Below are 16,918 nucleotides of genomic sequence, written 5' to 3' on the forward strand. Positions count from 1 at the left end.
TACATCATTTAGCAGACGCTCTTATCCAGAGCGACTTACAAATTGGTGCATTCAACATATGATAGCCTTTTTTCCCCCTTTTTTTTAATGGGGGGTGGGGGAAGAAGGATTACTTTATACTATTCCAGGTATTCCTTAAAGAGGTAGGGTTTCAAGTGTCTCCGGAAGGTGGTCAGTGACTCCGCTGTCCTGGCGTCGTGGCTGAGCTTGTTCCACCATTAGGGTGCCAGAGCAGCAAATAGCTTTGACTGGGCTGAGCGGGAAGGTAGGGGACTTCTGTAGAGGTAGGGGACCTAGCAGGCCAGAGGTGGATGAACGTAGTGCCCTCGTTTGGGTGTAGGGTCTGATCAGAGCCTGAAGGTACGGAGGTGCCGTTCCCCTCACAGCTCCGTAGGCAAGCACCATGGTCTTGTAGTAGATGCGAGCCTCAACTGGAAGCCAGTGGAGTGTGCGGAGGAGCGGGGTGACATGAGAGAACTTGGGAAGGTTGAACACCAGATGGGCTGCAGCGTTCTGGATAAGTTGAAGGGGTTTAATGGCACAGGCAGGGAGCCCAGCCAACAGCGAGTTGCAGTAATCCAGACAGGAGATGACAAGTGCCTGGATTAGAACCTGTGCCGCTTTCTGTGTAAGGTAGGATCGTACTCTGCGAATGTTGTAGAGCATGAACCTGCAGGATCGGGTCACCGCTTTGATGTTAGCGGAGAACGACAGGGTGTTGTCCAGGGTCACGCCAAGGTTCTTTGCACTCTGGAAGGAGGACACAATGGAGTTGTCAACTGTGATGGCGAGATCATGGAGCAGGCAGTCCTTCCCCAGAAAGAAGAGCAGCTCCGTCTTGCCGAGGTTCAGCTTGAGGTGGTGATCCGACATCCACACTGATATGTCTGCCAGACATGCAGAAATGCGATTCGCCACCTGGTTATCAGAAGGGGGAAAGGAGAAAATTAATTGTGTGTCGTCTGTGTAGCAATGATAGGAGAGACCATGTGAGGATATGACAGAGCCAAGTGACTTGGTGTATAGAGAGAATAGGAGAGGGCCTAGGACTGAGCCCTGGGGGACCCCAGTGGTGAGAGCACGTGGTGCGGAGACAGATTCTTGCCGCGCCACCTGGTAGGAGCAACCTGTCAGGTAGGACGCAATCGAAGAGTGAGCAGCGCCGGAGATGCCCAACTCGGAGAGGGTGGATAGGAGGATCTGATGGTTCACAATATCAAAGGCAGCGGATAGGTCTAGAAGGATGAGAGCAGAGGAGAGAGAGTTAGCTTTAGCAGTGCGGAGAGCCTCCGTGACACAGAGAAGAGCAGTCTCAGTTGAATGACCAGTCTTGAAACCTGACTGGTTTGGATCAAGAAGGTCAGAGAGATAGCAGGAGAGTTGGCTAGAGACAGCACGCTCAAGAGTTTTGGAGAGAAAAGAAAGAAGGGATACTGGTCTGTAGTTCTTGACATCGGATGGATCGAGTGTAGGTTTTTTGAGGAGAGGTGCAACTCTCGCTCTCTTGAAGATGGAAGGGACATGGCCAGCGGTCAAGAATGAGTTGATGAGCGAGGTGAGGTAAGGGAGAAGGTTTCCGGAAATGGTCTGGAGAAGAGAGGAGGGGATAGAGTCAAGCGGGCAGGTTGTTAGGCGGCCGGCCGTCACATGTCGCAAGATTTCATCTGGAGAAGAGGGGAGAAAGATGTCAAAGCATAGGGTAGGGCAGTGTGAGCAGGACCAGCGGTGTCATTTGAATTAATAAATGAGGATCGGATGTCGTCAACCTTCTTTTCAAAATGGTTGACGAAGTCATCCACAGAGAGGGATGAAGGAGGGGGAGGAGGAGGGGGATTCAGCGGGGAGGAGAAGGTGGTAAAGGGCTTCCTAGGGTTAGAGGCAGAGGCTTGACATTTAGAGTGGTAGAAAGTGGCTTTAGCAGCGGAAACAGAGAAAGAGAATGTAGAGAGGAGGGAGTGAAAAGATGACATGTCCGCAGGGAGTCTAGTTTTCCTCCAATTCCGCTCGGCTGCCCAGAGCCCTCTTCTGTGAGCTCGCAATGAGTCGTCAAGCCACGGAGCAGGAGGGGAGGACCGAGCCGGCCGGCAGGATAGGGGACATGGAGAGTCAAAAGATGCAGAAAGGGAGGAGAGGAGGGTTGAGGAGGCAGAATCAGGAGATCGGAGGGAGAAGGATTTAGCAGAGGGAAGATATGATAGGATGGAAGAGGAGAGAGTAGCGGGAGAGAGAGAGCGAAGGTCACGACGGCACATTACCATCGGAGTAGGGGCAGAGTGAGTAGTGTTGGAGGAGAGCGAGAGAGAAAAGGATACAAAGTAGTAGTCGGAGACTTGGAGGGGAGTTGCAGTGAGATTAGTAGAAGAACAGCATCTAGTAAAGATGAGGTCAAGCGTATTGCCTGCCTTGTGAGTAGGGGGGGACGGTGAGAGGGTGAGGTCAAAAGAGGAAAGGAGTGGAAAGAAGGAGGCAGAGAGAAATGAGTCAAAGGCAGACGTAGGGAGGTTAAAGTCACCCAGAAGTGTGAGGGATGAGCCATCCTCAGGAAAGGAACTTATCAAGGTGTCAAGCTCATTGATGAACTCTCCAAGGGAACCTGGAGGGTGATAAATGACAAGGATGTTAAGCTTGAATGGGCTAGTGACTATGATAGCATGGAATTCAAATGAGGAGATAGACAGATGGGTCAGGGGAAAAAGAGAGAATGTCCACTTGGGAGAGATGAGGATTCCTGTGCCACCGCCACGCTGACCAGATGCTCTCGGGTATGCGAGAACACATGGTCAGACGAGGAAAGAGCAGTAGGAGTAGCAGTGTTTTCTGTGGTAATCCATGTTTCCGTCAGCGCCAAGAAGTCAAGGGACTGGAGGGTAGCATAGGCTGAGATGAACTCTGCCTTGCTGGCTGCAGAACGGCATTTCCAGAGGCTGCCGGAGACCTGGAACTCCACGTGGTTCGTGCGTGCAGGGACCACCAGGTTAGAGTGGCAGCAGCCACGCGGTGTGAAGCGTTTTTATGGCCTGTGCAGAGAGGAGAGAACAGGGATAGACAGACACATAGTTGACAGGCTACAGATAAAGGCTACAATAATGCAAAGGAGATCGGAATGAAATGAACTAAACATCTGGGAACGCAAGAGAGTGGGCTTTCTTCACTTACCTTTCACTGAAACACTCAACTATAACTCTCCCAACTTCCACTTTAGAAATTATAATTGTTGTAAACTACAGCGGTTCAATGTTTTCTAGGAATAGACTCTAACTTAGTTTATTCAGCAAGCTAACTTGGTACAGTATTCTTCTGTGAAAACCGTCCAGGGCACCGAATCAATGACGCCATAGCCAACTAGCATGCTAGCCTCCAATAACACGGTTTAGCATCAATTCTCGGTTACAACAAACCACTGTGTTAACACTCCAAACAGATCATTCATGTCCGTGTCTAACGTTGTGTAACGTTTTGGGTTAGTTTTGACAGTTTGAGTGAGTACATCGTCAACTTATTCAGCCAGTTAGTTAGCTAGAATAGTTAGCATACTAGCTATCCATTGCTCTCTGCCAACGAACCACCCCTCCTCCGACGGCACGAAACACAGAGAGAGAGCCAAGCTAACGTTAACTAGTCACCCATGTCCCGAATTCCCTTGAACGACTCGTTACCAGTATGTAAAAACAAAACAAAAATAAATGTAGGTTATAACTTACCCTTAGTAGCTACTGTTAGCCAGTTAAGTGCAAAGCTAGCCACTGAATCGATTCAGCAAGTTCGCGTCTGTCCCAACGGAGAGAAAGCGTCTCTAAATATACAGCTAGGTCGTTCCAGCTATTGTTTAGTTAGCTATCCAGGTAGCAACAAGCTAGCTACATTTCGAGTACAGTAGCTACTAACTACCTAACGTTAACGCTTCAGATAATGAGGTTAGAAAAACAGCTGAATGGTAGGTAGCTAGCTGGCATAATTACAGGTACTCTTAAGCGTGAAATAACATTGGAAACAACTATCCACAGTTGCTAATAGTAACCAGTAGCTACCCGCTAGCTAGCTAGCTTTATTGGTCCAAGATGAATGTAAGTACATTATTTACCTTCAGAGGTGAATGTATCAAACCAGTTGCCGTGAGAAATTTTTTGCTGTTATGCACTCTCCTCAAACAATAGCATGGTCTTTTTCATTTACATTTACATTTTAGTCATTTAGCAGACGCTCTTATCCAGAGCGACTTACAGGAGCAATTAGGGTTAAGTGCCTTGCTCAAGGGCACAACGACAGATTTTTCACCTAGTCGGCTCGGGGATTAGAACCAGCGACCTTTCGGTTACTGGCACAACCCTCTTAACCACTAAGCTACCTGCTGCCCCCACTGTAATAGCTACTGTAAATTAGACAGTGCAGTTAGATTAACAAGAATTTAAGCTTTCTGTCCATTTAAAACATGTCTATGTCCTGGAAGGTTTGCTGTTACTGACAACAGTCATGCTAATCACATTAGCGCACGTTAGCTCAACCATCCCTTATACGGGACACCGATCCCGTAGAGGTTACATTTTCTTCAAGTGCAGTCGCAAAAAAACATAAAGCGCTAGGATGAAACTGGCTCTCATGAGGACTGCCACAGGAAAGGAATACCAATGATTTACTTCTGCTGCAGAGGTTAAGTTAATTAGAGTTAACTGCGGTGTGTTGGTGCGGCGAAAGGGAGAGAGGTTGTAAAAATGTTGGGTGAGGCGGGTGTGTAGGGACCCGCCGGTTTCGCTGATGTAGGTGGCGTTGCAGGTTTTGCAGATGAAGGCGTAGACACAGTTGGTTGTGTGTAGTGTGGGTTCCGTAGGGGCTACGTATCCTTATGTCGCTGCTGTGTGTCGAGCCACGGATGCTGTTGAGTTGGTCGAAGTGGGGTTCTGTGGATACTCGCTGTGGGTTGAGGGGTTATAGTCTGCTATGTACCAGTCGGTCACGGAGGTTGGGGTTACTGCGGTAGGCCAGGATGGGTGTGCGAAGAGGTAGAAGACCTGACTGCAGGAGGTTCTCTTTGATTTGTGTCGCGACCTTGAGGCTGAGTCGGTTGTAGGTGATGATGAGTGGTACTGTTCCCTTGGGTGTCAGGCCCGGGTGGTGGCTGTGCTGGCCGTTGTGATCGGCTGGAAGGTCCACTCAATGGTCGGAGAGCCTTACATTGGTCGGGAGGGGTCTCCAGTACTCCCTTGTTGCGTCGACTGGGACGTTCGTTCGATGGTTGGAGAGTCGGACGTTGGACGGGAGGAACTTCCTATTGTCCTTCGCTCCATCGGTTGTTAGGTCCGTTCGATGGTCGGGGTTTCGGACGTAGGTTGGTAGGGATCTCTGGTGCTCCCTCGTTGCGTCGACTGAGACGTGGTTTGATCGTCGGAGAGTCGGACGTTGGCCCGGGAGAAGCTTCCGGTTTTCCTTCGCAAATGTAATCGAAAATCAAATCAAACACTTCATGTGAGCCCATGAGCTCATGTTGAGTAAAATTTTTGTAGGCTATGCAATTGCTTGAAAAAAACAGAGTTTTGATGGCCTGTATTAAAAAGAGGAGGATCCCATCAGCTTTCTATAGGCTAGGTCTACTATATTTATTTCTCAACTTTCCTAATATTAAAGACTTTGCTTCGTTTTACAACAGGAGTATAGCCTACCTGGCTGGCATGAAAATGAACCACAGGAAAATAGTCCTCCATTCGCTATTTAAGTGCATAGATTACATTTATTTTCCCCCCCTGCCCCTGTTCTGAGACAGGTGCATGAAAATGGTTTGTTCTACATCAAATCTAATTTCACACATATATTATTAGTATATGTAAAGACAAGATTAAATTAAGAAGTTTGATGGGTGACAATTATCCTATCAATTGTGAATGATAGACTATACAGTGCATTCGGAAAGTATTCAGACCCCTTGACCTTTTCCAAATGTTGTTACATTACAGCCTTATTCTAAAATTGATTAAATTGTTAATAATCATGCTTCACCATCTGGCAGTCCGAGGCATGAATCTAGGTTTGACGGATGCCAGGAGAACGCTACCTTCCTGAATGCATAGTGCCAACTGTAAAGTTTGGTGGAGGAGTAATAATGGTCTGGGGCTGTTGTTCATGGTTCGGGCTAGGCCCCTCAGTTCTAGTGAAGGGAAATCTTAACGGTACAGCATACAATTATATTCTAGACGATTCTGTGCTTCCAACTTTGTGGCAACAGTTTGGGGAGGCCCTTTCCTGTTTTAGCATGACAATGACCCCATGCACAAAGTTCAGAGGAGTTGGGTTAAATGCGGCAGACACATTTCAGTTGAATGCATTCAGTTGTACAACTGACTAGGTATCCCCCTTTCCCAAAGCGAAATCCATACAGAAATGGTTTGTTAAGATCGGTATGGAAGAACTTGATTGGCCTGCACAGAGCCCTGACCTCAACCCCATCGAAAACCTTTGGGATGAATTGGAGCGCCGACTGCGAGCCAGGCCTAATCGCCCAACATCAGTGCCCGACCTCATAAATGCTACTGTGGCTGAATGGAAACACGTCCCCGAAGCAATGTTCCAACATCTAGTGGAAAGCCTTCCCAGAAAAGTGGAGGCTGTTATAACAGCAAAGGGGGGACCAAATCCATATTAATGCCCATGATTTTGAAATGAGATGTTCGACGAGCAGATGTCCACATTCTTTTTCCCATGTAGTGTATCTGTTTATGTGCAGTTTGTTTGTGAATGAGTCGTAAGGTAGCACTGGTTTGTTTCCTGCTCTCATGACTCATTTGGTTTCAGATGTCTATGCAGTTTCCACTGTGTACTGCTACCTACAGATCTTTTCCATATACACATATGGATCTCTTGAATTCAGCAATTTAGCAGCCATGTCCTACAACAGGTACATTGCTTTACGTTATCCACTACAGTATAACGTCATCATGACACCCAACAGGGTGTGTATTTTAATTTGTGTAATATCGTTGTACTCTTTTGCAAAATTCCTCATAACACTGTCTTTAACTATTCGTTTGCATTTGTGTGGAAAAGTAATAGACAAAGTGTATTGTGACAACTACCTGGTAGTGAAACTTGCCTGATCAACTTCCGACATGACAGTTAATAACATCTATGGACACTACAATATTGTATTTGTATTTATTATGGATCCCCATTAGCTGCTCCCAAGACAGCAGCTACTCTTCCTGGGATCCAGCAAAAATTAAGGCAGTAATATTCATTATAATACAATTTTTAAACGTTAAAATAGATTTTACAACAGATTTCACAATACATTAAGTGTGTGCCCTCCAGCCACTACTGTACTACAACACACAATCCAGGTGTATGTGTGTGTACAGTGTATGTTATGTGTGTGTGTGTGTGTGTGTGTTTGTACCTGTGTGTATGACTCTTCACAGTCCTCGCTGTTCCATAAGGTGTTTTTTAAAATCAGATTTTACTGCTTGCGTGAGTTACTTGATGTGGAATAGAGTTCCATGTAGCCATGGCTCAACAATGCCTTGCAAAAGTATGAATAGGTAAAGTGCCTTGCAAAAGTATTCATCCCCCTTGGCATTTTTCCAATTTTGTTACATTACAACCTGCAATTTAAATTGATTTTTATTTGGATTTCATGTTATGGACATACACAAAATAGTCCAAATTGGTGAATTGAAATAAAAAAAATAACTTGTTAAAATAATTCCTAAAAATAAATAATGGAAAAGTGGTGTGTGCATATGTATTCACCCCCTTTGCTATGAAGCCCCTAAATAAGATATGGTGCAACCAATTACCTTCAGAAGTCACATAATAAGTTAAATAAAGTCCACCTGTGTGCAATCTAAGTGTCACATGATCTGTCACATGATCTCAGTATATATACACCTGTTCTGAAAGGCCCCAGAGTCTGCAACACCACTAAGCAAGGGGCACCACCAAGCAAGCGGCACCATGAAGACCAAGGAGCTCTCCAAACAGGTCAGGGACAAAGTTGTGGAGAAGTACAGATCAGGCTTGGGTTATAAAAAATTATCAGAAACTTTGAACATCCCAAGGAGCACCATTAAATCCATTATTCAAAAATTTAAAGAATATGGCACCACAACCAACCTGCCAAGAGAGGGCCGCCCACCAAAACTCACGGACCAGGCAAGGAGGGCATTAATCAGAGAGGCAACAAGAGACCAAAGATAACCCTGAAGGAGCTGCAAAGCTCCACAGCGGAGATTGGAGTATCTGTCCATAGGACCACTTTAAAGCGTACACTCCACAGAGCTGGGCTTTACGGAATAGTGGCCAGAAAAAAGCCATTGCTTAAAGAAAAAAATAAGCAAACACGTTTGGTGTTCGCCAAAAGCCATGTGGGAGACTCCCCATACATCTGGAAGAAGGTACTCTGGTCAGATGAGACTAAAATTGAGCTTTTTGGCCATCACGGAAAACGCTATGTCTGGCGCAAACCCAACACCTCTCATCACCCCGAGAACACCATCCCCACAGTGAAGCATGGTGGTGGCAGCATCATGCTGTGAGGATGTTTTTCATCGGCAGGGACTGGGAAACTGGTCAGAATTGAAGGAATGATGGATGGCGCTAAATACAGGGAAATTCTTGAGGGAAACCTGTTTCAGTCTTCCAGAGATTTGAGACTGGGACGGAGATTCACCTTCCAGCAGGACAATGACCCTAAGCATACTGCTAAAGCAACACTCGAGTGGTTTAAGGGGAAACATTTAAATGTCTTGGAATGGCCTAGTCAAAGCCCAGACCTCAATCCAATTGAGAATCTGTGGTATGACTTAAAGATTGCTGTACACCAACGGAACCCATCCAACTTGAAGGAGCTAGAGCAGTTTTGCCTTGAAGAATGGGCAAAAATCCCAGTGGCTAGATGTGCCAAGCTTATAGAGACATACCCCAAGAGACTTGCAGCTGTAATTGCTGCAAAAGGTGGCTCTACAAAGTATTGCCTTTGGAGGGTTTAATAGTTATGCAGGCTCAAGATATCTGTTTTTTTGTCTTATTTCTTGTTTGTTTCGCAATAAAACATATATTGCATCTTCAAAGTGGTAGGCATGTTGTGTAAATCAAATGATACAAACCCCCAAAAAGGTTTTAAGGTGTTATGATGATTTGTGATACAAGATTAATGAACGTATGTGCAACTCATAAGCTGTATGTGGACACAGGACAGGGACACACCTTGTGTTAGTGGTGTCACGAGTGAGTAATAGAAGGTCAGTGTGCCAAGATAGATTGGGGGCCACTGGTGCTAATCTTAGGATGGGTGCGTGATGGAATGGCCTGGGTGCCACACTACACCAAGGAGGTAGATGATATGGTGGTGGATAAGTGACAATTAATAATGGTTAGCAACTGGATAAGATAAAAGTAGGTTGGAAGAGCAGTATATAAGCTGAGAGATTATCTATGGAAGTCATTCAGATGGCAAGAGGCAAAGCCTGTCATTGAAACAAACATTGTAACCATTAAATAATGACTGAATCCAATCTCCATCTGTGTGACATACTCTCTTGCATCCTGAACTTCTCAATAACAGAAACTCATAAAATAAGGCAACATAATAGGAAAAATGCCAAGGGGGGTGAATACTTTCGCAAGCCACTTTATGTAGTACTGTGCGCCTCCCATTGTCTGTTCTGGACTTGGGGACTGTGAAGAGCCCTCTGGTGGCATGTCTTGTGGGGTATGCATGGGTTTCTGAGCTCAGTGCTAGTAGTTTAAACAGACAGCTCGGTTCATTCAACATGTCAATGCTTCTTACAAAAGCAAGTAGTGAAGTTAATCTCTCCTCTACTTTGAGCCACGAGAGATTGACATGCAAATTATTAATGTTAGCTCTACATGTACATTTAAGGGCCAGGCGTGCTGTCGTGTTCTGGGCCAGTTGTACATTTCCCAAGTCCCTCTTTGTGGCACCTGACCACACGGCTGGTCAGTAGTCCAGGTGCAACAAAACTAGGGCCTGTAGGACCTGCCTTGTTGATATTGTTGTTAAGAAGGCAGAGCAGTGCTTTATTATGGACAGACCTCTCCTGATCTTAGCTACTGTTGCATCAATATGTTTTGACCATAACAGTTTACAATCCAGGGTTACTCCAAGCAGTTTAGTCTCCTCAACTTGCTCAATGTCCACATTATTCATTACAATATTTAGTTGAGGTTTAGGGTTCAGTCAATTATTTGTCCCAAATACAATTCTTTTAGTTTTTGAAATATTTTGGACTAATATTTCTGCCACCCATTCTGAAACTGACTGCATCTCTTTGTTAAGTGTTGTAGTGACTTCACTCGCTGTAGTAGCTGACGTGTATAGTGTTGAGTCATCCACATACACAGACGCACAGGCTTTACTCAGAGCCAGTGGCAGGTCATTAGTAAAGTTTGAAAAAAGTAAGGGGCAGACACAGCTTCCCTGGGGAATGCCTGATTCTACCTGGATTATGTTGGAGAGGCTAAAATTAAAGAACACCCTCTGTGTTCTGTTAGACAGTTAACTCTCAATCCACAATATAGCAAGGGGTTAAAGTTTTTCCAGCACCATGCTATGATTGATAATGTCAAAAGCCGCACTGAAGTCTAGCAAAACAACTCCCACAATCTGTCTAGAATCTGGATGCATGTCATGTTTTCTGAGGGCCCACTGTTCAATGTAACATGATATCTGTGTGAACATTTGCATACCACACCATGGCAAGCACTTTTTTTATCTCACAAGTATAAGAATCAAGTGAGGAGGTTAGTTTAGGCAGTTCATCATGGATTAGAAATGGTCTGTCTACATTTTGGATTTAGCATACTTTGAATGTAATAAATAATATGAGTGCAGGATACAAAGTATAATATTGTTTGATTTAGGCTATGAATTATGTTATCAGGACAATAGGAAAAACCATCTATATTGGTGAGTATAGATGTGGGCAAATCTATCACTGTAACAAGAACAGGTAAAGGAATTATCAATTTAGGTTGTCTGTTCTTTGTGATTTGATTGTTTTAACTTATATTTAAGCTACAGTACTATACAGGATTGTCTACTCTTCTTCAACTATTGACAGCACATCTTTACGAACTCCCAGGACCATGGAGAACTCTACTCACTTTAAGGTCTTTAGGCTTGCTGCATACGGTGATATCGGACAAATGAAGTATTTCTATTTTGCTGTGGTAACTGTATTATATTTTGTCATCATTCTTGCCAATGCTTTCCTTATTGGAGTTATCTGCATTGAAAGAAGCCTTAATTAATCCATGCATCTGTTTCTGTATGCTTTGTTTGTTAATCAGTTGCATTGGCGATTTTAGCAGGTAAATCTTGGTGGGGCAAACACATTTTTTGGGGTGATGTATGCCAGGTAAGCGAAACAGTTAATTCAGCCTCATTTACTGCCTTAAAAAAAAACATAGCTAATATGGCTGACTTGCTTAAACAAATGTGGTTTCAACTGACAATTGAGATGTACAAACGATGGCATAAGGGGACGACAAGCAGATAAGAGGCAATCCATAATTTCGATTAAGACATTAATGAGCGAGCTAGGACGGACGTAGTCAGTATGACTATTTGTTCAGCACTTTTGAAATGTACAGCGACATAATTCAGAACATGGGCCATTCTTACAGTGTTCGCCCTGTACACCAAGTCAGAACCGTAGGATAAATAATGGGGGCATATAAGCAGACAATGAAAGCTTTTATAATATTCAATGATTATAATATCTCTAAAACAGGTTATAGGCTACTTGTGCACCACCAAGTCAGAACAGCAGGTGAAATTAAGAGGAGAAAATAGACCAAATTATTAGGGTGAGGCACATGGGCTACTAACAGCTTACTACATAACATACACTTAGTATTACTTTCTTAGCTGCAGTATACATATCTCCATGGCATATTACATAATTTATGCAGCAGCATACAATACATTTTTGGACTCACCTTGTTGTGCTGCGCTCACTTGAACAGGAAGGTGGCGCGGCGGTCCTTCGTGGGAAAATTTTGTCATCAATCTTTGTCATCAAATTCTGACATTCTCTGGATTTATGGTGCTTTCAAGACAACTGAGAACTCTGAAAAAAACAAGGTTGAATCATGATAACGTCAGGGATCTTCAGGTCGTAGCTCTGGAAAGAAGCCAGAGTTCCCAACTTACAATTCCAAGTGGGAAGCTTGTTTTTTCCCAAGTTCACAGTCTTAAACTAAGTAAGATTTCCCAGTTTCGAGTAAACAGTTGTTATGAGCATGACAGAAATCATGCTGGATTGACAGCATGGCCAATGTTGAATGTTTAACATTATAAGCTTGGAAAAGAGACCCATAAACCCAGACTTGGGACCACAAAGCCACTCCACTGAATAGCAGGCTAGTGATTTCTTTGTAATGCTTGCAGTTAGTCACTGATTCCTTCCAAACCACTCATGGTTGAATTTGCCATTTCCAACTTGTGTAACGTTTATGTCCAATGGCCGATGAGCACCGATAAGTTTTGTTTATAATTTCTCTTCATTATTTCTCTTCATATGACAAGTATTAAAACATATTTGCCAGTAGATTGTCGACTTGATTCATGATGATGACTGCTAGCTAAGATTTTGAAAGTATGATGTTGACATGATCAATCCAATCAAAGCTACTGTAGATGTACATGATATGATGTGAATATATATGTGGCCAATGACCTTGAGCCTTCTTGGATGGCCACTTCTAATGTAACTCTATGTCAGCACCCAAGGGGCTTGAATTTTCGAGTTCTACCCTTAGATTTGGCGGTGACGGAGTGTCCCCATGAAAAACATGTTTTTATTGTTTGTAAACTAATATGTGACACGTATTAATGCCAAAATAACATGCGAAACAGACTGTATTGTGTCAACTATTCCGCAGTCAAGCTTGCATTTTCAAATACTGAATAACATATGGGGTCTTGTTGCCACTTTGCTTTCTTTTTCTTGTACTTTATTTCCTACCATATACTCATATGTCAGAATTCTACAAATATGTGTAAAGTCTTCGAAAGAGACGAAACAGAAAGCATTTAACACTTGTACAGCACATATAGCCTCTTTGCTGAACTTCTCCTTTGGCTTGTTTGTTATTCTACAAGGCAGATATGAAACTGCATTTCCACCCATACTTCACACTATTGTATTTGTTTATTTTCTACTATGTCCACCATTTTTTTATCCTATTATATATGACATCAGGCAGGCTTGTAAAAAGATACTATGCCTTTAACCTACAATATATACAGATGTTTTCTTTTAGTTTTTTATGTAATCGATGCTATAATTGACTATACAGATATGTAGGATTTTTGCATAATTTCTCTGTAGCCCAAATATTATTTAAGAAATTGCATGAAGTTTATCATGCATTGTCACTGAGAATGTTTTGTATCTGATCATAATTCACCAATTAAAAATGGTGTTCCCAAAACTCACGTATCTCTATTACTTTCAAACCTCAGAAGTCTTATAAATGTACATATATTATCGGGATGTTTTTTGTTAAGAAAAAGATTTTAAGGGGGATATGAATTATTTTTGTTAAAAATATTGTGTTTAGTCCGAACTAACACATAATCAAATAATTCGCGTTCATTCACAGCCATACACACTCAAGCCTTGTAAGACCTAGGAATTGCTGCCTTGACCACAGAAAGAAAATTAACAAAGGCTACAGAGAACTCAACCCAAGTCAAGTTCTTTTAACTCTTTGGCATGCAACATCTCAGTCTATTTCATCTTGCCTCTTATCACATACCTATTCAATATTAATGTGAATCTGACTCTGATCATTAAAATCATTCAAAGGCCGCCATGAGCACATTGATATATTTCATTGTAATTTACAGTGTGTCAATGGATTGTACAGAACCACTGGTTTCTACCCCAAGTTCTTACTGGACCTTCAGTCAGATGTTCAGGTGATATCTTATGGTGGATGTTTGATTCAAGCCTATGTAATATACACATCTGTCCTCTGTGAAATTACTATTCTAACAGTGATGTCTTATGACAGGTATGTGGCAATATGCAGACCATTACTATATCATACCATTGTGACATCTTTAACTGTTAGAAAGTTACTCTTCTTTCTTGGTGTTATCCTTTATTTATAGCACTCATAATACTTAGTTTAACAGTCAGAATTCCTTTGTGTGGATCTCGCATTGATAAAATATTCTGTGACAATCTGTCTATGTGACACTCTGGCTCCATGGACTTTATTATTGAGCCAGGGTTGTTCTTTTTCCTTGTTTGGGTGTATTTCTATGTTGGGCATTCTGGTTGTTTCTTTTCTATGTGTGGTGATTGTTCTTTATTAGTCAGATGACTCCCAATCGGAGGTAACGAGTGTCAGCTGTCGGCTCGTTATCTCTGATTGGGAGCCATATTTAAACTGTGTGTTTTCACATTGTATTGGTGGGTTTTTGTTCCAAGTTCAGTATATTGTCACTGTAGGACTTCACTATCGTCTTTTGTTGTTTTTTCGTGGTTGCTTTATAAATAAAGTCATCATGTTTCTTGGATACGCTGCGCATTGGTCTGCTCCTTCCGACGATCGTGACAGAAAAACCCACCGTAAAAGGACCAAGCAGCGTAACAAGCGGCAACAGGACCTACCTAGACAGGATTTGTGGACACCTCCTAAGGATTCATGGACATGGGGAGGAGATTCTGGATGGAAAGGGTCCTTGGGCACAACCGGAGGAATATCACCGCCCTCGTGAAGAGCTGGAGGCAGCTAAGCCGAGATGGAGGTGGTATGAGGAGGCAGCACGGAGTCGAGGCTGGAAGCCCGAGAGAGGATTACCCAAAAAATTTCTTGGGGGCTAGAAGGGGAGTGGCGGTCAGGTAGGAGACCTGCGCCTACTCCTGGACTTGACCGTGGAGAGCGTGAGTACGGGCAGACACCGTGTTACGCATAGAGCGCAGGTGTCTCCTGTACGAGGCATAGCCCGGTAAGGTACATTCCAGCTCCACGCATCGGGCCGGGCTAGGTTGAGCATTGAGCCGAGGTCATGAAGCCGGCCCTACGATCAAGCCACCAGTGCGTCTCCTCGGGGCGGGTTTACATGGCACCTGCCCTTAAGCATGGTGTTCCCGGTTCGCCCACATAGCCGGTGCGGGTTATTCTCCTTCCCCGTACTGGTCTGGGGCGACGGGGAGTATACAACCAGGTAAGGTTGGGCAGGCTCAGTGCTCAAGCGAGTCAGTACGCCTGCACGGTCCGGTATTTCCCGGCGCCACCTCTCGCCTCCAGCCCAGTGCCACCAGTGCCACACCACTGCACCAGCCTCCTGTGTGTTCCCCCGAGTCCAGTCGCTCTGTTGCTGCTCCCCGCACTAGGCGGTAATGTGAGTCCCCAGGTCCAGCATGCCCTGTTCGGCTCCCGTACTTAGGCGTTATGTGAGTCCCCAGGGTCCAGCATGCCCCTGTTCCGGCTCTCCGCACTAGGGCGTTATGTTGAGTCCCCAGGGTCCAGCATGCCCTGTTCCCGGCTCTCCGCACTAGCGCGTTATGTGAGTCCCCCAGGGTCCACGGCATGCCCTGTTCGGCTCCCCGCACTAGGCGTTATGTGAGTCCCCAGGGTCCAGCATGCCCTGTTCCCGGCCTCTCCGCACTAGGGCGTTATGGGAGTCCCCAGGGGTCCAGCAGTGCCCTGTTCCGGCCCCCGTATTAGGTGCTAAGGGAGTCCCCAGGGTCCAGCATCGCCCTGTTCCGGCTCCCCGCACTAGGCGTTATGAGTCCCCAGGTTCAGCATGCCCTGTTCGGGCTCCCCGCACTAGGCGGTATGTGCGGTTCCCAGGGTCCAGCAAGCCCTGTTGCTTCCTCTCCGCACCTAGCCCTGAGATGCGTGTCCTCAGCCCGGTACCTCTGACTTCGGCACCACGCACCAGGCCTACGATGCGCCTCCGACGGCCAGAGTCTGCCGTGCTGCTCAACGGGGCCTGAACTGTCCGTCTGCCCAACGCCCGTCTGAACTGCCCCGTCTGCCCAAGCGCCGTCAGAGCCTTCCGCCAGACAGGATCAGCCAGAGCCTTCTGCCAGACAGGATCAGCCAGAGCCCGCCAGACAGGATCAGCCAGAGCCTTCTGCCAGACAGGATCAGCCAGAGCCTTTGCCAGACAGGATCAGCCAGAGCCTTCTGCCAGACAGGATCAGCCAGAGCCTTCTGCCAGACAGGATCAGCCAGAGCCTTCGCCAGCCAGGATCCGCCAGAGACGTCCAGCCAGGATCCGCCAGAGACGTCCAGCCAGGATCCGCCAGAGCCGTCCAGCCAGGATCCGGCAGAGCGGCCAGCCAGGATCCGCCAGAGCCAGCCAGCCAGGATCGCCCCCTCAGTCTCGGTGCTGCCCTTGTAGTCCGGTGCTGCCCCTTTAGTTCGGTGCTGCCCATTAGTCCGTGCCCCTTAATCCAGTGGGGTTTAAGTTGGGGGTGGTCAGGTGAGAGGGCTACGGCCAAGGATAGTGACTAAGGTGGGGTGGGGACCACGACCTGAGCCAGAGCACGCCCCATGGACAGACGCCCACCCAGACCCTCCCCCTAGACTGGGAGTGCTGGTGCGCCCCGGAGTGCGCACTTTCTAGGGGGTACAGTGACACTTCTGGCTCCATGGACTTTATTATTGAGCCAGGGTTGTTCTTTTCCTTGTTTGGTGTGTTTTCTATGTTGGGCATTCTGTGTGTTCTTTTCTATGTGTGGTGATTGTTCTTTATTAGTCAGATGACTCCCAATCGAGGTAACGTAGTAGTCAGCTGTCGGTTTCGTTATCTCTGATTGGGAGCCATATTTAAACTGTGTGTTTTCACATTGTATTGGTGGGTTTTTGTTCCAAGTTCAGTATATTGTCACTGTAGGACTTCACTATCGTCTTTTGTTGTTTTTTCGTGGTTGCTTTATAAATA

The 16,918-nt window shown here is 45.3% G+C and overlaps 1 pseudogene; it reads left to right on the forward strand.

Moving 5' to 3' along the window:
• The first annotated feature begins 4,935 nt into the window (after positions 1-4,935).
• Positions 4,936-13,174, forward strand: LOC123488362 (annotated as a pseudogene).
• The last annotated feature ends 3,744 nt before the right edge of the window (positions 13,175-16,918 follow it).

This window comes from Coregonus clupeaformis, unplaced genomic scaffold, assembly GCF_020615455.1.
Source record: "Coregonus clupeaformis isolate EN_2021a unplaced genomic scaffold, ASM2061545v1 scaf2223, whole genome shotgun sequence".
NCBI classification, from domain to species: Eukaryota; Metazoa; Chordata; class Actinopteri; order Salmoniformes; family Salmonidae; genus Coregonus; species Coregonus clupeaformis.